General features: G+C 38.4%; 1 protein-coding gene across 42 annotated transcripts in view; it reads left to right on the top strand.

Moving 5' to 3' along the window:
• Positions 1 to 21,329, top strand: part of OTUD7A (OTU deubiquitinase 7A) — a 180,088-nt gene that overhangs the window by 94,685 nt on the left and 64,074 nt on the right. For 17 of the 42 annotated variants that reach the window (XM_074602099.1, XM_074602084.1, XM_074602105.1 and 14 more), the window contains one exon: positions 15,953 to 16,084. The exons of 7 other annotated variants lie outside the window; for them this stretch is intronic. The gene's annotated coding sequence lies outside the window, so the exon portion shown is untranslated. Of the gene's footprint in view, positions 1 to 6,847; positions 6,937 to 12,949; positions 13,201 to 15,952; positions 16,089 to 21,329 lie in introns of those variants that run through there. 18 more of the 42 variants (XM_074602110.1, XM_074602103.1, XM_074602112.1 and 15 more) reach the window with 5 other exon arrangements.

The following is a 21,329-nucleotide window of genomic DNA, read 5'->3' as shown; positions in this document are numbered from 1 at the left end:
ATAAATGTTCTATTATTCCGCCTTACATTGCCGATCTAAACATCTTGTGATGGCAAAATTCACTTCTAAGCATTTAGTAGTTTCTTGCAAAAATTGATCTGTCTTGAATATTAATTTTGCCGACTTTACAGAATTTATTTCTCTGTGTGTCCCCTGATGCGTGACTTGGAAAAGAAAACCGTGGCTTAGATGGCTAAAGGTTAAAGTCACAGATGCTGTGGTGTTGCTGGCTTGAAGCCAGCACCTTGTGCTGTGTAAGCCCTTCAGTTCCTGGAAGAGCTACAGATGTCTTCTATCTGGAATTCTGTAAGGCTTTTGACATGGTCCCCCACAACATCCTTCTCTCTAAACCGAAGAGAGATGGATTTGATGGGTGGACTGTTCGTTTGATGTGGAATTGGTTAGATAGTTGCATCCAGAGGGGTAGTGGTCAGTGGCTCAATGTCCAGATGGAGATTGGTGATGAGTGGTGTCCCTCAGGGGCCCGTACTGGGACCACTACTGTTCAATATCTTCATCAATGACACAGTGGGATTGAGTGCACCCTCAGCAAGTTTGTGGATGACACCAAGCTGAGTGGTGCGGTTGACACATCTGAGGGATGGGATGCCAATCAGAGGGGCCTGGACAGGCTTGAGAAGTGGGCCCATATGAACCTCCTGAGGTTCAACAAAGCCAAGTACGGTGTCCTGCACCTAGGTTGGGGTAACCCCTGGTATCAATACAGGCTGGGGGATGAAGGGATGGAGAGCAGCCCTGCCGAGAAGGACTTGGGGATATTGGTGGATGAAAATCTGGAAATGAGCTGGCATTCTGCACTGGCAACCCAGAAAGCCAACTATATCCTGGGCTACATCCCCAGCAGCATGGCCAGCAGGTTGAGGGAGGTGATTCTGCCCCTCTACTCTACTCTGAGACTCCCCTGCAGTGCGGCATCCGGCTCTGAGGCCCCCAACATAAGAAGGACATGGACCTGTTGGAGCGAGTGCTGAGGAGGGCCACGAAGCTGATCAGAGGGTGGGAGCACCTCTGCTATGAGGACACGCTGATAGAGTTGGGGTTGTTCAGCCTGGAGAAGAGGAGGCTCGGGGGAGACCTTATTGTGACCTTTCAGTACCTAAAGGGGGCACACAGCAAAGATGGGGACAAAGTTTTTAGCAGGGCCTGTTGCAATATGACAAGGGGTAATGGCTTTAAACTAAAAGAGAGAAGATTTAGACTAGATAAAAGGAAGAATTTTTTTACGCTGAGGGTGGTGAGACACTGGCCCAGGTTGCCTAGAGAGATGGTAGATGCCCCATCCCTGGAAACATTCCGGGTCACATTGGACGGGGCTCTGAGCAACCTGATTTAGTTGAAGGTGTCCCTGCTTATGGCTGGGGAGGTTGGACTAGATGGCCTTTAAAGGCCCTTCCAACCCAAACGATTCTATGTTTCCTACTAAGCTCAATGTCTGCTTTGGAAAGGGCGTTTTCCTGTTTGTAAATAAGTCCAAGTGTCTCTCACCCTCCCCCCAGTGCCTGCTCTGGGCTTGTCCTCTGCACAGAATTCTGATAACTTCTAGTTTGTTTTACACATCTTCATCAGACGTCTGTTGTCTCTCGCAGGGCTGGTGATGGCAACACCCCAAGCATAGCAAACTACCGCTTACGGGTTTTTTAGGAAACTGCTTAGATCCCAGAACTTTCCTGTAATGAGAAGGTGGTTATCAACAGAAAACAGATCTCACTTTTAGTTTTCTGATGCAGTTAATATAACTTGTAGTCAGAGTGATAAGACAGAAATGTTATTCCGTTTTATTTAGGTGTCATCTTGGCTATTGCTGTGGCAGTATTTTTACAGAAGTATGTTGGCTTATTATAGAGCAGTGGCATTTGGTTTTGCAAAGAACTAGGACACATTACCTGTCACTACAGGCAGCTTACTCTTGAATTCATCATTTGGCAGTTACTGCTAATTTTCAGCTAATTTAAGACTATGTACCGTTTGATTGTAGTCTGTTTGAATTTCAATATTGAATTTGCCTTAGGAATCCTCATTAAGATACAATTAATAAAGACTAACTGCTGTATTAGGATACTCAGGCTGCTTGGCCTAACGTGGGTTGATGTACAAGTGTGTTTTAATTACAGGCAATGCTCTGTCATTTTGAGATTTAATTGCTAGGTTGATTTGTTGTTTTAATAACTGTCTATTATGAGACAATTTTGTTACATTGTAACAACAATATTGTTGTATGAGGTACGTATTGTCAGTGAGTGCAAACATGTAGCTTTGCTTTTTCAAATGTAGAAAACATAAACGTTTTAGTTTGTGCTCTTTACCTCTGGTATATGCCTTTACAGGTTTCATTAATTGTTTTAACAGTGTGAACTAGACTAATTTTTTACTCAGTCCTCATGAAATGAAAATATTTTTGCTAACTGCCAGGAGTAAAATACTTCTAGGCCCTATTCCACAGTGAGGAATGAGGTTCATCCTCTTTTTTACAAACTTTATAAATCATGTTTTTCTCCACTGAAAGAAGTCATGTCTGTGAGGCACAGACTTCACACAGCTTTTCAGGCCAGTGTATCCAAAAAAAAATTCATGTCTTGGTCAATTCTGTCCAAGGTAGGTTCTCATGGAATTCCAGGAAATTTTTGTTTGTCTTGAAGATTCCCTTTTGACAGTAAAGCTGTGTGTTTTCCAAGGTAGGTAGTTCTAGGCCTGGATGAAAAGAATTAAATGTATGCTTGTAAAAAAAAAAATAAAGTGTTCTTACTGGACAGTCCAACAATCAGGATGTATTTTTAAGGAAAAAATACCGACTGCTTCAGTTTAGAGCAAGAGTCTGTCACTCTAAAAAGAAATCCAAGAAGGCCTTAACGTATTGTAACATGAAAATAATCAATATAGAGCAGTAGAAGGATACAGTTTAAGCCTTTCATGCAGTATAAATACTTCTATAGTACTTAAATGCTCCTTTTATAATTATTTAGCATGAAGTCCATGAGAATTTCTGTTCCATTGTTTTTACTGTTAATAATATGATGTGCACATTGGCATAGTGTCTACAGGCTAAGCTGGTAGACGGTGGCTACTTGATGAAAATATGATCTTTGTCTCTCTTGAAGTATTACCATTTTAGATAAGGTGATTAGAAACTCCAAATTTCCAATGTATAAACCTAAATATGTCATCTTTTCCAGGTGCTGCATGGGCTCTGTAATAAATTTTTAGCATTGCAAAACCAAACTATAGCCCAACCTAAGTTCATTCAGATTCACGTACTTATAAGTAAATTAATGTAGTTTTGAATTGCCTCTCTTGTGAAGACAAAAAGAACGTCAGTAAAATTACCCAAAAACTATCATTACCTGATCTCTCAGTTTTATTAATGTATATAAGGGCAGAGAGCATATGGGTGGAGAAGTTGGTACTGTTTGCATAGCTAAAGGAAGAAGCCAGTCGATACGTAGAGAAGACAGAAGTAACTCCTTTCCGAGTAAATCATCTCCTCTCATATTTCTTCTTGAACTACCTCCATATATTTCAAGCATGAAAAGCTGACGCTGGTTTCACATGGGTGTTAAAAATCTGTGGAAACTTCATCTAGAGAGATTAAAATGCTTTTGAGTAACTAAAGTAAGTTTCAGTGTAAATTAGACCAGTAAGATTCTAAAAAAATATCTTTGTGGAGCTGTTCATTCTTTACAGAGGACTAGAGGATCTTTAATACACTTTTAAGCTGAAATGACATTTGGCAAACAGTAGATTTCTAGACTGAAAAGGGTCAAAAACACACTGCGTTTCAGTTCCAGACATTTATTTCCTGGTCATGTTTTGCTAAATTTGGGACTGAGTCAACATCCTTTGCAGAATGTGTACCACATGTAATTATGTTCCATATATCGTTTCACTGGAGGCTATGAGGTTTGGCTGTTTCATTTGTGTTCTTAAGTTATTTATTGTTGCTGTATCATAGAAATGAATTGTGCACTGGTGGTGTAATAAACTAAGAAATGTCTTATATGTCTTATTAAACAGGCAGGGATTAAAAGGATGTCTTATTAAAACATTTTGGTTGAAAGGTTGCCTAAGTAATTAGATAAATTCTTCTGGTGACATAGTTTATTTTGTGAGGGAATGATCTTTATGCAGAAATTAAGAAAGATTTGCACTTTTTTGAGTGGTGGTTGTTAACAGATATTTTAATACATACAAAGAAATCGTTTCAATAATTTTTTTTCACTGATTGTGAAAGCATCTGCTGAATTGCTCGATACTATGATGGAGCGAGACAGTTTGTTAAATAAACTGCTGATTCTTGTGATGATGAAAAGGGGAGATGCCACCCAAGAGGAAGCCAGTTGTCTCTTCTCTGTATCTCTTACAGGGTTAAGCCGTGCTAGTCACTACCCCTGGTTCTCAAGAACAGATTTTGTTGTAGGAAATGGCAGGACCTTAACACTACTAAGGGATGCTTGTGTGTTCTTGAATGCCATCTCACTTATCTACTATACTTCTTGTGAAACAGGGATGCTCTGTAAGTTGCTGAGGTTGGGACCACTCATGAGAGCCATAAAAATAACGAAGTCGATGACTGTCTACTTACTTTATTTGTTGTATGAAATCTTTTGCAGTATAGGAAGGACAGGCACGGGGGGAATTCCCAGTGTGCCGTGTATTTTTCTGTTATTTTAAGTCATATTCATTAGAAAGAAATAAGGGCATAACACATTCTAGTATTTATGCAGATGACGTTTATTTGAAAGCTGGAGCTAAGCAGAGCTGTATGCAAAATAGCTTTCTTCTCCCCAAAAAAATCAGCTTCTAAAAGCCCAGCAATTAAAAAAAGGGATTATAAGTGATTAAATTGGTTTGATAAACAGTGTTATAGTGAAAATTGAAATGCACTGTGCCTCTTAATTTCCAGGCCATGTTCTTGGACCAGTGAGACAAAATTTTCCATTTCTCTTGCAGTTACTGATAAATAGGTATAACGGTCAGCTTCTTCAAAGAAAGGTATGTGATAAAATTACTTCTGCTGCACAGGAATAAAACCCTAAATATCTCCATGTCCTGAAGTATAAGGAAACATGAATATATGTATATTTAGTATTTAATTGTTGGTACAGATACTTAAATATTACACTGCTATTTCTTGTAATGTCTGGATTCATCCAACGTTGAAAAACTGATTGCAATTTTTAAGTAATATATATAACAGAGTATTTATATGATGTGACTTTAACCATCTTCCTGGAATTAAGAACCTAGACTCCCAAAATAGTTAATGGAGACTCCAAAGCACAGCTAGAACACTTTAGTAGAACCTGTCTACATCTATTAACTGTCCAGGGAGAACTTCACATCTCCATTTGCGGATTGACTTGTTGGCTACAGACTAGGGGTTCTGAAATTCTTGCACTGTGTTTTCCCCATCTCTTGGTAAGAAGAAAGGCCGATTAAATGGGTAAACCTTCAACTCTGCCATTAGGATCTACTAATTGGCGTTATGCTGAGCTGTAAATGAAGTTCTGAGCTCAGACATCACTGGATAATGTCATGCTAGCAAACTCACAGGCACGCGGTCCTGAACCGATATCAAGTGTCATGGAAAGGGGAATTCTTTTCTAACAGCCTCTCTAATGAGACTTATGCCCATCCATCTGTGTATCGTTCTTCCCAGTTCCCCTGAAACCATTGTACAATTTGAAAAATAGTTAGAATTGTCAAAGTTCATAAAATTCTTAAAAAATTTGTGAAAGTCTGTGGCTGGTGGAGAAGAAAGACAAACTAGATGCATACTGTTTTCTGCGCTGTCGGACAGCAGTTGTCTGGGCAGTCTAGTGCACACATGGTTCTGGACTGACTCTGGGGTGTGCTGATGGCTGCAGAAGTTTAGGCATTAAAGGACAGAAATCCAAAGAAAATGAGGCTTCATTCTTTCTGCTGCTCACAGAACAGTTTCCTGCAAAGCTGACAGGATTTTTCAAATAAGATTTTTACATGTGGAATTAATTTATTGATTCTGTGAATTCAGAGATGTCAACTGTGCCTCCAAGCATGCTGGTATTTGTGTGCTGTTATTAACTAAAGGTAGATGGATGGGTCCAGACAAAACTGAAGGGATTGGCATCTGCAGTGTTGAGAGGTGCCTCCTGTTTCTGAAAATGTTGGAGCTATTTGTAAATCCAGGAGGTCACAGGACTGTATGTTGCTTATCACGCTTATGCTTGTTAGTACTGGTTGGTTTTATAGTCAGCTTAGTCACGTCCAGGAGAAAGTTGCCAAGCTTAGAAGTGAGAGCAAAAGTGCTGTAAAAACTAAACACCAAATTTCATCTTTACGCCTCTACATAAAGTAAGCAGGGTCGCTGAAAAAGATCTCAGTATTTTTTCAGACTGCTTGGAGTATAGATGCAGGAGAAGAGAAACGGCTGCCTTTCCTCCCTGCTTTTCCTCACCCCACTTAGCACTCTCTAGAGCAATACATACTCTGCATTTTTCCTGCGCTCAGCCAAGGTAAGGTGAGCCTGTTGACCTACCTACAGTCATTTCATTACGAACATTACTTAGTTACTGCTTTTCCATGTCAGGAAGCCAAAATGATATAATTCTAGCAGTTCAGGTTCTTTACTCAGCCAGGTTCTCCAGTAAGAAACTTAACGCACTTCAGCTATACTAATCCTTAATTTTTTGTCTCCCTATGGAAAAAAAGGCCCTTGCTGAAGTCTTGGCTTCCACAGATGCATGTGTCTTCATCTGAGTATTGTTTAATGGACAGATTAGTTCATGGAAAGAATAGAGAACAACGTAAGGAAATCTGTCACTGAGTAAATTCTTCTTGTGCTTTGGACAAGGACTGATAGGACAGGAAGACTTCCAAGGTCAGCTTTCGATGGTGACACCAACTGGGATGATGTTCCATAAAGTGTCTGGCTTTCAAGAGGTAAAGCATTATGGGAAAGTTTACTGCTTCTCTGTAAGTAGCAATGGCAATTGTAATGTAAGTTCTCTGAATGTCTTTCTGGTTGAGGGCATGCTACTCAGAGCTTTTAATTCTATCATTTGAGTTATAGAGAAAATACAGAGCCACGTTTTCAACCTTCTGCTGGAGGCTGTTTACATAATTTTGGGCCTTTTGGCTATGGCTTTACTTGAGGAGACTGACAGTCTAATTTAATCAAGCAGATGTGGATTTGTATATGAGGAGTACATAGTCAGTCACATAAAGCTGTGTTTAAAAAAAAATAAAAAATCACAGGTCAGGTTCAGGACTGTTTGAAGTTGCCTGAGATGTTCTTTGCAGCTAAGTCTCTTTTGGATTAAATCTATTTGTGAAAGTGGTGTTTTTTCTTCCTTTAGTTAAAACCCCTAGTTTTAGAGATCATTGTCATAGAAAATATTGATGTTATACGTAAGAAACTAGTAGCTGCTGTGTAGTTTGAGTTGCATACATTATGTTGCATATAACCAGTTCCATTTCTATATTAATTAAAACACAAATACTGGTGGCATGAGCTTAGTTCAGATCCAAGTTTAAATATTTGACTAGTTGACGGGAGTGACCACCTTCTTTTCCTGACACCACCGCTTTTACTTTGATGCTAGTGCTTGAAAAAACAAATTATTATCAACTAGATAAAGTTCAGCTTCTACCTTCATACATTTTAAAGTATTATGAACTCCCCATAGATGGTTTGTTTTTTAATGTCTACCGACTGCAGCTCCAAGAAATTACCTCATTCTCTCTGTCATGAAATGGAGAGTACGGCTGGTTAATTGACTGGTTCAGCAAACTGTAAAGCAAGAGGTTTTTCAAAACACATGTAAATAAGAGAAAAGCTGACTCAAATGAGCAAATATTGCACGTATTCACTGTCTGGCAAACTGACTGATTTAGTGGAAAGTAACTGACATAAGCAATAAAAACATACTTTTTCAAATAGGTTTCTGCAAAACTGAACTGGGAGATCTGTTGTTGTGGGACCAGCTCCCTGCATCAAATAATAGATTCTCTCTCATTCCCTCCCCTAGCCGTTTGTGTTTCATATAACACCTAACTGAAATTATAGATCACTGTTGAAATCATTCCTCCTTCACCTCCGGATCTTTTTATTTTGAACCAACAGCAGGATTCTTTCTTTCATCCTTGCTTTTCTGGCTAATAAGCAGATCTGCTAGTCAGGAGGAGCAATTTTCTGCCATGCTGCTTTGAAAAATTTCTAATAAATTGACAGTGTGCATTGTCCAAAGTGATGATACATATTTTCTAAAAATAATCAGCAACGACTCCCAGTCAGCTTTACTATGCATTTAGCTTCAGATCAGCAGCAAAGCAGCTGATCATTGCGTCTTTAAAATAAAGACAAAAAAATTAATTGTGTGAAAGAGCATGTCACTTTGGATAGCTTCAAGGAATTTTTGTTTTATGGATCTGTCTCCTTCCAGTGCTTTTATTTTTATAAAAATCAGAGAAAAATACAGGTATTTCTGAAATCCATGTTTGAGATGTTTAAAAAAATACATAATTCCTTCTGTAGTAGATTGAACTGAAAGATATTTATGTGCTGAAGCTTGCAGTAAGCTCTGCAAAACATGTTCTAATTCCTTAGAGTGATGTTGTCATCGCGTTTGTCAACTAAGACTCAAGGAGAATACAAAACCTTTTGTGTTTTTCCCTCTTTTTCCTGTCTAGTAGTCTATGATGAGCATCTTGTTTCAGAAGAGATGGTTCTTCATCTAGTTTACAGAGGCTGTCTTCATAGGTGAATTTGGTGTGTCATTTAAAAAAACCCAGGCACTGTTGTTATTCTTTAGTTGTTGCCTGCAGACATTAATATTCAGTGTGGTGAAGGATTTTATTCCCCCACCCCCAGGCTTATTTTGCAATCAGTAGCAATTTCCATTTTTTTTCTGGCTTTCTAGATTTCCTGTTTTGCACACTGATACTTAACTCCAACTGTGTCCTGCTTTTCATAGAACGTAATAATAGATGATGACGACAGTGGCAATTAGAACTAATGGTCTATTTCTTGGAGAAGTTGAATATCCATTAATCCTGTTGAAGTTGGTCAGAACTGATCAAAAGCTCTCAAAAAATCAGACTGCACTATTTTAACATCAAACTTCAAATATCTGTTTGTTGCTAATGCTTTTTTGTGTGTGTACAATTCTTCTGTGTGTTTCCTTATAACACTTTCCTTGATTTGTCAGCTTCCAGTTCTCTTCCTTGAGCCTAGTGCCTGCTAATTATTATTACTGCCTGAATTATAGGAAAAACTATAAGTTTATAATTATAGATAAAAATTATAGATTTTATCATTTATAATTATAAAGTTATATATAATCATATAGATTATAAATTTTTACAACTGTAGGGGTAGCTATAGCTTATTTGTGATGAGAGAAAATGTACAGATTGTTACCAAATTGATTTGACTAAATGAAGAAGGGATTTTCTTGCTGCTTAGGGCACCTTATATTTTCTTTAAGTTTTGATGAACTTAATACCAAATAATTTCGCACTAGACATTTTGTTTGAAAAAGTTAAAGTTTGCTAATATGCATAAACATAAATCTGAAAAGGAGTTGACACACAAAACAGAAAAGATTCCAAGAAAACTGCAAAGAAATAGTATGGTACTACTTTTGCCTTTATTTTTAAAAACGATCTGCATGTTTTGTGTTGTCATTTGACAAAAAAAAAATAAACAAAAAACCCCCAAAAAAACCAAACCAAAAAACCCCAACTCTTTGATAAGCCAGGACAAAGGCACAAATGACCAAACTCGTTGTTTTGTTATTTCACTGAAGAAAATAGTTTTCACCTCTTCGTCCCCCCAGGATACCTCTAATTGGAGTGTGAGAGGTCTCTCTTTAAGTTTTGAAAAATATAATTAGTATATGTCTTGTCTTCTCTAATCACTTCTATACTGGTAATTCACAGCAGCATATAAATTAATGTATGCTCCTCATCTGAACTGGACTAATACTGCCAACATCCTCAGGGGCCGCCACACCCCAACGGGGTGAGTTTCAGTCAGTTTTAGAACAGATCATAGTCAAATCAGCGACATGGAAGTAACCCCAGATGTACGGCGTGAGATGGCCTGGCAGGGGGGACTCCAGTCCCTCCTTCTGGCAAGACTGGTTCCACAACAGCACTTACAGCTGAAAAAAACCGGCCAGAATCAGTCAATCTGAAGCTTTGCCTCTGCTTGGAGTTTGCTGTCAGAGGCAGCTTTGCAAACCCACCTTCTGTAGGTCAACCCTGATTTGATTCTTTCAATTAGAGCACTCCTCCAAACAAATTAATTTATACCATCAGGCACACTTTTTAGCCAGTGCAACTGTACCTGCATGTGGTTGTTAGTCACGGAGAAATCCCCCCTCCTCTTTAAGAAACACGTTGTGTATCAATAGAAGTCTCTCATGCAGACCAACCTGAGGTGTTCGGCCTATTGCAAAATGTTCTCAGATGTCGCTCCTCACTCTGTACAGATATCTATTATTTCTTTCCCTAGGACTCAAAAGAGAGATCTTGTCAACTGCAGTAGGATGTCTCTCAGCAATTTCTTCAGGACTTAATTCAGAGTTGGTACTTTTCTGCTTAGACAGTTGAAAAAAAACTTGCCACGTTTTCCGCTTTCCACCATGAAAAGTGATCTGTTGAGTTGGCATTGAAAATAATGTGCTTACACCTTCCTGTCCTCCCCTACAGAAAGTTTTAGAAATAACTCATAATTGAAAAAAACATGGTGTTTTTCCCTAACCCTGATACTAACTTGCAGATTTTTAACATAGGCAAGGATTCCAACAATTGAATGTGATTTAGAATTGTGCTTTAATCTTGCTGTAGTGACTGTAGAAATGAGTGTCTTCAGAGTACTTAAAACAGGTTAGTGGCCATTATAAGTGATTATAGTCATATTTCAGTTCTCTCTCAGTATGAAATGTGACGCATGACCTTCACTGCATGATCCCACAGCTTGGTACCCCAAGCTGAGGAGTTGTTCAAGTCTGAGGTTCTGACCCAGCTACATGACAAAGCTGTGGCTGCTCAGTTGCCAGCATCGCTATGGAGTTGTTCAATGGCCTTTAATGCTGCATCTGTGATATGTTGCTCCGTACTACTCGAATGGGAGGAGGAGTGCTTTCTCTCTAGATCTGTCTGATGCATGGGTTTCAGTTTTTCTAATGGGTTCTTCACAGACTATCAATTACTTACGTAGTTTAAATGAAACACATGGTTGCAATACTTAAATTATTCATCTTCAGAATGTTGTGAAATGAATCATTCCAGATTCCATGTCTCATACCTTTATTTTCTCCTTTGCTTCTCTAGTTCTAAAAATCTTGGAGGTGATGTTAAAGCATAGTTTTCAGTAAGAAAAAGAAATAAGCCTTCTATTCTTTTTGGTTTAGTTTTCGAAACTAAATGCAATAACTGAGGAACTTCATGTTTCACAGAAATGAGGATGGCAGTCACAGGGTTGGGGGAAATTACCAGTTCTGCTTTGCTGAATAGCATGTGAGCTCTTTCCTCCTGCAGCTTATCTAGCTGCTGTCTACACTGAGCTGATGTGCTTACTGTGGAATTCCAGCATGTTATATGAATGCCTGGCAAGCTAGTGACTTGCTATCCTTTCTACATTATATACACCTAAGCACTTGCTTTTTGTACATAATCTGAATCTCAGAAGTTCAATTCTGCCATTATTTTTAGAGTACTTGCAAGAGAGGGAGCTTTCCCATCAGTCTGTCACTGCAGCTGTTGGATGAACCAATTGGTGGGATCAGTATTTTTAAGGGAAATGTGGAAAAAATCACCATTTTGTGTTTTGCCTTGATGTGAGGAGCAATGCGAAGTGAAGAGTAACAGATAGTCAAGCCTTATTTTTAAAATAGCAGCTGAATTGCCTACCTCAAGGCATGAATATGCTGAAGAGTCCTTTTTAAAAGACTATACTGAACTCTTAATGTGTTGATCGTGCACTTGACATACAAGTAAGCATTCAAACCTTTCTTTCACCTTTGTGTACAAGAAGATGAAGGATGCTTGGAGAATTGTATCTGTAAAACTATTTATAAAAAGCTCATAATGCTAACACTTTTGATGTCCTCTAAGCTTCTGCCTTCATGTCCCTGTCAGCTAAATCCACTGCACCTGTTTTCTGAGTCAAACTAGTATAAGCCAAGGAGGGGAAAAATGTGCTCACATGGCAGAACCGCTGGTCAGGGTAAATAAGAATTCCTCTAGCTAGAGGACAAGTCTTTTCCTTCATCAGTAACTTGTGACAGGTTGTAGAGATTTAGGAAATAGATAAAGCGATAGATGTTTCTCGTACAGTGGTTACAAAGAGGTTTCACGTGATGAAGGTTCAGTACAAAGAGAAAGTCTGTTTGTGCTAGCACTTCAGATCGTGCTCCAAGAATGGGTCATTAAAAAGTTAGATCAAAGTGTTGCTTTACTCTGGGGAATAACGTAACTGTGAAAGGTGCCTGCAAGAACACGGAACATCAGCCAGTCCTAGACCTTCTGTAGGTGAGCTCTGGACCAATGCTATGTGTCAAACGTCACAGCCTCCTCCAACAGCGTTCAACACGGACATCTGTAGGACACAGCAGAGCCACTAGCCGTAGCTAATAATTTCTTCGATGCTTTTCACTTCTCTTTAAGAGGACCTACATACTGATAGTGGCCATCTTTAGCATAAAAACCTCTTCCTTCAGGTGATCCTGTTATTACTTCTTAAATGTTACTGCCTGCTTATTATTAGAGACAGTTCTTCCTTCATATGTTGCTTGAGCTAAATGAATTCTTTGCAAAGAACCGCTGCGCAATGTAACTGTAGGTAAGGGCTTGTTCTGAATGTAGAATGCACTGAAGAAGCCTGGTCTTAACAGAAACTAAGCACAAAGCTGATGTTATACAAGATAATGCTTTTGTCTTGTCCTAGAACTACTTCAGGCTGCATGCATGAAACAAAAATCATGGAAGTGAGCACACACTTGAGATGTTGTGGGGAGATGCTGGTCCAGGTTCCACAGAACATCATCAGAGAAGGCTCTCAGTGCTGTGCGGCTGGTCCCAAGCTGCTGGAGAGATTGTAGGAGCTATTTCAGTCCTGTGTCAGAAGTGGAGGTGGAAAATGGGATCCCTTTGGAGTTCAGGATGAGGATTGCATGACAGTCTCGGGAGAGAATTGAGGTACTTCTAAAAACTGAGTAGAGGAAGCTTCTTCAGCTCCTTATCAGCGTTTACTTTGAAAGGTCAGACAAAAATAGGGAACAACTGAGAAAGTTACTGTGAATATTCATTCTTAATGAAGAACTACTCTGGCATCTGGCCTCAGCTGATTTTCCTAAGACTCCTTCTTACTCTCAAGAGACCTGTTTGCTCTCAAGTTCTTTGTTTTTGAAATATATATGTAGCATCTTTAATCTGTGTTTCCTCATTTTCTTTGCTAACTTCACATCGAAGGTATTGCAGGGACCATGCAAATGTAAAAAGATAAATGCAAGATTTGTCCCCAGAATTATAAAGGAATTGCATCTGACATTACTCTGCACGTTAATCTTTTGATACCTAATGTTAATTTTATGCTATATATTTACATCTCTGTATAATTTGTCATGCACCAAGTTGTGGTCGTATGGGGAGCATTCTTCAGTTCATTGTCCCACTGTTTAGGGGAACACAAGATTCTCAAGGTTGATCTTGAACTGGGTATTTGCAGCAGCTAACCTTAGCCTGAGCTTACACTGTGTTCAGGGGGTGAAGAGAAGGGACAAGGCTCCTTCGGAAGGACTATTCATAATAACAAAATCAAGTTCTTAAGATCTGAATTTAGCCTTAGTGTATCTCCCATACACTAGTCAGGTGTACAGCCGTTTGTGTGGAAGAACTTGCATTTCACAGTGACTGAAGAAATTATTGGCAGGGATAGCAGTAACTGCTGTAAACCTCTCTGCAAGTTATGTACAAGCTTGAGGTTTTGCATACTGTACTATCAAGTTAGTCTTCAGGAAACCAGATAAAAACTATAAAAAAGCTCCCAAACACCCAGAACACTGAACAAGTTCTTGAAGCTGCTGTGTGTGTGAGAGAGATGCCAAAAAGGGCTGAGCTACATGCATTTGCTGGTGCCCTAAAAATATAGTATCCATGGTAATCTTTCAGATCACTTATTTACGACAGCAAACTAAATGGAATAATTTTTAGCATAGTTTACGTGGTACATTGTGATTTACTAAAAAAAAAAAAAAGAATGTACTGGAAGCACATACATTAAGTCCTCTTTCGACTGAAGAAGCAGGTTGAGTTTTAGATGGAAAGGGTTTATTTTTCTCTGCAGCTGATGCAATGAACAAAACTAGAAAAATATTTCAATCGTTGTTTGTTAATACGTAGCTGAGAAAAGGGGTATACATTTAATGCTTGTTTATTTCCTGGGCAGTGCTAAAAGATATGTCTCCTTAGCAGAAATACCGTCATTTGATTTTGAAGGCTGCATAACAGAGTCTTTAGTTATTTCCCCACAGCTAACAGGAGTTCCGTAGTGTAGCTATTTCAGTTTGTTAACATGGTATTCATGGACATGTTGAGGCTTATTCACGCTTGATGTTATTTCTATCCCTTGCAGTTGAAGTATCTTTGAAAGTGTTAGAGCTATTAAAAGTTACTTCTGTAAGTTGATGAGGGTTTTACAGTTTGTTTGGTTTTTTTTTTAAAGTTCTGTGAGAGTGATAATGATGAGGGTCATAGGCAGATGTGGTTTGACTGCTGCTGGTATTTCCTTTGCAGTGTATGAAATTATTCTTTTTATGTTATTCTGAACTTTAAAATAATCTACTCCTGTACGAGGATTTTTGTGATGTGGTTCATTCAAAAGTAAGTTCCAACAAAGGATTGAAGATAATTCTTTGGTCAGATGTACGATTCTTGCATGAAAATATATCATGGTGAAGAAAAAAAAAAAGATAGGAATCTTATAAAATACTATATATTAGCTCACAAACCCTTCATGTCACAGTTGAGTTGTTATACAGACAACTGGCATGTTTTGCATGAGGGCTATTATTAACTGAGATTTGGTTATTTCCATATGTATTCTAGGAATTAATGAGAAATAATATAATGTTCTGTTTTCCTATCAGAGTTCTCACAAATTCATAAAAATGGGGACCTTGTTATGTTTCTGCCTGGTTTAAAACTATTATTGGAAGGAATGTTTTCCATGATGAAGGGGGTTTGGGCAGGTATCTGTTAAATCCTGGGTCTGATAAAGCTGGGCTCAGTTACAAGTGTTTTCAGTTTTTTGAATGGATTAAAAAAATAGAAACAGTAAAACTGATTCTAACGGCCTTTTAAAATAATAATGTGAAGCTTATAGTAATTGGATTATGTGTTTGCAAGCAGCAGGACTTAGACTTAAGAGACAGGAGTAGATTATATATGAAGAGAAATGCTGTTTCTTTTAAAAATAAATAAAACCCATGAAATAAAGCAGCGTTCCTTCTTTCTTCGTGTGTTTGTCCCTTTTTTCCATGAAAGAAAAGGGCTATCCTAATTGAGTCTTCTCCTGGTTAACTCTTCATTAGTTCATTGCCTTAGATTTCGATAGCTTCTGAGAAGAAAAACTTCCAAAGGTGTATTTGATGAATCTTAAGAGAGAGAACTGTTAGAAGAATTTTTAAGCCTGAATTACCATTTTCATGTAGGATAGCCATAAGGATATTTTTGTACATTCATAATTCATATTTTCTTTCTTAATTGTCTGGGTTGTGCCTAAGTAATCTTCTTAATGCAAATTGTTGTATATGCTAATTTAGCTGCACTGAGAGTAGCATCCATTAGTCTCCTAAGGTCAAAGGTAAAGTTGATTTTTGCCCCTTATTATTATTATTCAAATAGCATAGAGTAAGTACAATGATTAAAATACTACTTCTTCTTTTTCCAGATTTCTCAGGGGACAAAATTTTGCTTATTCATACCTTCTACTGTGGCAAAAATGGATTCTTTTCCTCAGCAAAAGCCAGCAGCATAACACCCATCTGACACATGCTCAAGGAACTCTTCTTTAAAGTCTGTTGTAAGTAAGTCGAATTAAAAACTTGCTTAGAGGCAGCTTTAATCAGCTGAGTATCTACTTACAGCTCAAAAATAAGCAGCCTTAGCAGGAGAACTAACCTTAGCAGTCTGGCTCTCCAGCAGTGGCTGTTTGTTCTGAAAGGAAAGCATAGGAGGACGGGGCAGAGCGGGGGCCATGGCACCTCCCACCGCTGGACACCAGGGCGTCCCACCCGCTGGCTCCAGCCAAAGCTGACCCCCACAGGGGGCAAACCAGAAGCTATGGGGCTGCGCAGGAATAGTGCGATCAGCAAGATTATCTGCATTGTAAATGAAGACGTAGGCTCCTGTTGCTATGACAATGAAATTTAGAATCCGCAGTGTCGAAATAGGGGGCTAAATAACTGGAAACGTAAGAAACGGCAAGTGGTTAAGCTGGTCTTTGCTGTGTTGGTGGCTGAGCTGCGTGCGTGTCATGGGGCCTGCAGGCTCAGGTGTTTCATTTTTAACACAACGCAAACTTGAAAAAATGAATGAAACTCCACGTTATATTTATCCAATAACGGTTACTCAGACATCTTGCTTTTAATGTACTGAAGTAAATTTTATGCACGGGGAGTATATGATATATATTTTTGTGAGAGAAAACTGTGTTAAGAGTAGAGTTTTGGCCAGCATACCTTCTTTATTTGAAAGAAGGATGGTGTTTGGAGGAATTTGTGCAATATTTGGAAACTATCTTCTTGCAGCGTCAGAAAAAATCTATAAACGAGGAAAATGAGGGGAAAAAATAAGGAAAAAATTCTGAATGAGGAAAAACGATCTAGCTTGTTTATGTTTCTTCCATAGCAATATATTCTAGTGGAAGAGATGCACATTACTTAATGAAACTCTGCATTTAATAAGAGGCCTCAGAGAAACATTTGAAACTCTAATTGTTATATTTCCAGTACAGTATAATACTACCTATGTCTTTATCACTCTCCCAGATAAGAGAATAATTGATACTTAAATTTGATTTAAAACAAAGATCTTTGTTTTAGAGAAAATGAATTTTATCGGTAGCATTACATTTATCTCTTGCAGTGCTGCTTTCTGCCAGAACACAATTAACACGCTCTGAGGGCCCTTGTGAATAAAAGGAGGGAAACACTTTAATTGCCTTACGTTCATTCTTTTTAACTGTTGTCCTGTATGAAAGCAAAAAGAGTATAGCAATGGTGGGGTTTTATCTGGAAAAAATATTGATGAAGGGATGTAGAGGATCCTTACCTGGAAAGGCTCTGTCTCCTGCTTGGCACTGTGTCTCAGTTCTGGACCCCTATTTCTGTGGGCTTCTACTTTATCTATGACATTTTCCCCTCTGAGAATGTAATAATTCTTGAGTAAGAACAATAGTGTTACAAAAACACTCTGAAGCTCCATGAAAATGCAGTTGTAAAAATGCTCTAGCAGAACATCTGGGCAGACGAACGAACCCCCCTGCACACATGTTCGAGGCACGGCTGGTGCCATGCTTTTCGCTGGGCTGCCGTCAGCGGTGGGGTGCGAGTGGGGGACACCTCGATTGTTATTGGTGACTGTGGGTGTTTCAGAACTTTTTATGGGGGCTTGGGTGTTTTCAAGCGTCTCTAGCTTTCCATAATGTTTCTCCAGTGGGAGTGTGCCATAGCTCTTAAACGCAGTGTGATCTTTTCAGTTTTTCTCTTCTACTTTCTTTTGTCTTAGCCTCTAATAATAGGTTATAACCTCTAATTCTTAATTAAATCGCCTCAAAAGATGATTTAGTAGTGTTCTCTATCGATAGTTCTAGCTTAAAATAATTTAAATAAAAAATCAAATAGTAGATGTTTTAAATAAATAGCACCTCTGCAGCATATCTGCATTTTTAAAATGCTTCTCAGTTGGTCTCTGAACTTTGGTGGTATTCTTCCTAGAACTGAACTTAAAATAGTTAAACAATTCTCTTCTCTTGGATAATAGCTCTTCTTCAGTGGTTCCCCCAGGGGTTTAGTGTGTTGACTGAGGATTCTCCAGCGTAGCTTCCCTCATTCTCTATTTTTTCAATTCTGTGTCTGATGTATCAGTTCAGGGCTTGTCTACACAGGATACTGAGGAAAATTGATGCAAGTCAACTAAATGTAGTAATATAAAGAGGGCAGCTTAAATCCCCCCAAGTCTCTGTGCGTGCTCTCCCATTCATAATTGAAGTGCCTTCAGTGAATTTAGTTTAATTCACTTCGAAGCTAGACCAAATTAAGGACACATTTTATTCCCAGATAGAAGTGTTTGCAGAGGAATTTAATGGACACGGACAAATCCAGTTAAATTAATTTGGGTTAATTTTCCTGAGTTCCATTGTGTAGACAAAACCTTAGTAATTACGCCTGATTGGGAGCTTTTATTTTTCTTCTTTCTTCTTCTTTGCCTTTTGTTCTTGTAACTCTGATGTTTTATACTTGGGAAGGTAGATGGCCCACAACTGTGCTGGTCACTAAATGTTGTTGTGCTATCTTACGTGTGTTTGAGAGTCCATGTTTTATAAATAACATATAAATACCCCACTTTGCCATCTGGTCTAGTGTGTGTTACCTTTTGTTAGGTAGTTATCGTTCTATCCATCCAGCAACTTCCTCAAGTTTCTAAACCCTGTACTGTCAGTGAGAGAGGACCGTTGTGATGATGTAGCAGAATCATTAGTCTTGATGAAACATGCTAGATTAAAGTGCATCAGACAACTTCGAAGTGTTAAGACAGTGTTATCTTCCATACTTCTGCATCTCTTTCGCTAGTGCGTGATCCTAAGTGGTATTTTCTGGCTGAAGGGGGTCAGCAGTTACAAGTGAAACATGGAAGGCCAGGATTTGCAAGGTTCTCAAGCCTAAATATGTTCGAATGCTTCAAAAGAAGATAAGGTGACAGGACAGCTCTGGTCATCCATACCAAAAAATTTAACTCTGATAGATGGTACCAGCAAGATGTCATCCTAGTGCAAAATAAAGATAAATTACAAGCCAGATAGTAGTGTGTTGGAACATGCCTGTGCAGTTTATTGAGGTGCTAATTTAAGACCGTGGAATGGGGTTTTTTTGTTGTTGGGGTTTTTTTGCTTGTTTTTTTTTATATTTGCATTTATGTATGGGGCATTGATATTACTAGTAGACCTGTCTTCTGCACCTTACAAACTAATAGAAATAAAATGTTCTTCTTATCTTCAACTGTCATTCTCTGAGCACAGCCTAACAGGAAAAAGAATTGATTTATGCTATTCCATGTGAATCTGAGAGGAAAAAGTACATTTCAGATCAGTAAGCAAATCTTACAGTTAGCAAAAAATACCCTGTCTCCACTTTCTTAAATGACCATGCTGTGGTCTGTCAGCAGAACACTTCTACCCCCAGCTGTCCCCCTGTTGTGTAAGAGAAGTTTTAGTTTTTGAAAGTTTTGGGGGGTTTTTTTTATAAGTCAAAATTGCAGAAAAGGCTCTAAAGACCAAGGATAATGCTAAGTACTATGGCAAAAAAAGGAAAAATGATCATGTCACAAGCTGTATTGCTTCTACAAGTGAATGGCTACAATTGTCTTCCAGCAGTTGGCGATACTGCCCGAGTTGCAGAGAGCAGTTCCGCTGGGCCCCAGCTGTGGAATCCAGGTAGAAACTGGGACTGAATGGTAGTGATGCAGGCTGGGGCAGAACAGGGCTAGTTTAATTACTAGGGGGCAATAAAAACAAAAGAAAGAAACTCTTCAATCCTCTCCTAGGATACTTGGGACTTTTAAAATTCTTGGAGAAGTGCTAAGGCCGAAGTGGTTCGGGTCAGTCACAATTAGTCCGTGGTGCTGCCTGGCACGCTGAAGCAGCATGGGCTTCTTATCTCTGATTTGGGTGGGATTTCTTCATGTGCTTAAAACTAAGTGCATGGTTCTGTGGGTTTTTGAACTGCTGCTACAATGATTTGTATAGAAGTGCTTTAAATGAATGTGACTCAACGTACACTTACAGTTTACACCATACTGTTACAATTTTATGAAACATCAATGAAATTTTCTCATTGCACGTACTTTGCTTAGCTCTTTGGGAATTCTTCCATTTTTCTTCAGTGTTTGGTATCTTGAACTGGTATTTCTGTTAGAATTTGGAGTCTAATATTTTAACGGTTATTCTTATCCCTGTAAAAACTATTACTTTTTCCTTTCCTGCCAAAAAATAATAGCAGTCTAGTTGACAGGGAACAAAACAAGACTGTTTTGTTCTGGAAAATAATATTGACTTGCCATTAAGATCTGTAGATGGAGACAATAATGTTACCTTTATGTGAGTTAACACTGTAACAGGTATGCAGTTGCAATACTTGCTCCACACCAAAAAACCTAAATGTGGTTACATTTTCAGCGACACAGTCATGTACTAGTGGTTGTTTTGGTTGTGTTTTGTTGTTTTTTTTTTTTTTTTTAATTAAACCACCTATCAGCTGTATAGTTACCATCAGCTTAGTAAAGATGCATGACTTCCTATAGCTAGTGCTTACATGTAAGTTTAAAAAAAACAAAACGGGTCAAATTGTACAGAGGAAAAAACCTGTCAACTAAGGTTAGTATGTTGTTTAGGCAGTCGTGTATCTTTTTACCGATACAATGTATTTTATATATATAAATATTTACAACATAATCCATATTGTAATGTACGCTACATGTTTGTTTATTGGAAAACCAGAAACTACAGAGAAGACTTCTTCCCAAAGCAACAATTTGTTCTTATGCCAATTCTTCATGTATAATCACTATGACCTTTGAAAAGGGGTTATAAAATACTGCTGTGAATTTAAAGTGTTGTTTTTTATCAATGCAAATTACTGTATGAACTCATTTTCTGGAAGAATCTCACTTTTAACCTGCTGATATTTTCTTTGCATTTGTATGTAAACGCCATCCATATGTGTACATCCTATTACAGAAGTAATCAAATTGTGTGTAGATTGCTTATATAGTTTTCCAGGTGGAAATTACAGAGAGAAAGGGAAAAGGTTGAATACAGATTGTTGTCATATAGAAACTGTTTTAATGTTGCAATGGGGACCATCTTATTCCATTGCCCGACAAGAATAATCCCTGAAAAAGTTTCCTAGAGAAACTCAGCTTATTCAGTAGTGTTAAAAAACAGGTCACAGTATTGCAAGAAAACCACCTGTTTTTTTAAGTCTGGTTTCCTATCACTGCGGGACGTTGTATTGTACTTTACATGTACTTATGTAGCTCTGTTTTTTTAA

Source organism: Larus michahellis, chromosome 9, assembly GCF_964199755.1.
Source record: "Larus michahellis chromosome 9, bLarMic1.1, whole genome shotgun sequence".
Taxonomy (NCBI): Eukaryota; Metazoa; Chordata; class Aves; order Charadriiformes; family Laridae; genus Larus; species Larus michahellis.
This window is presented reverse-complemented; position numbering and strand designations above follow the sequence as displayed.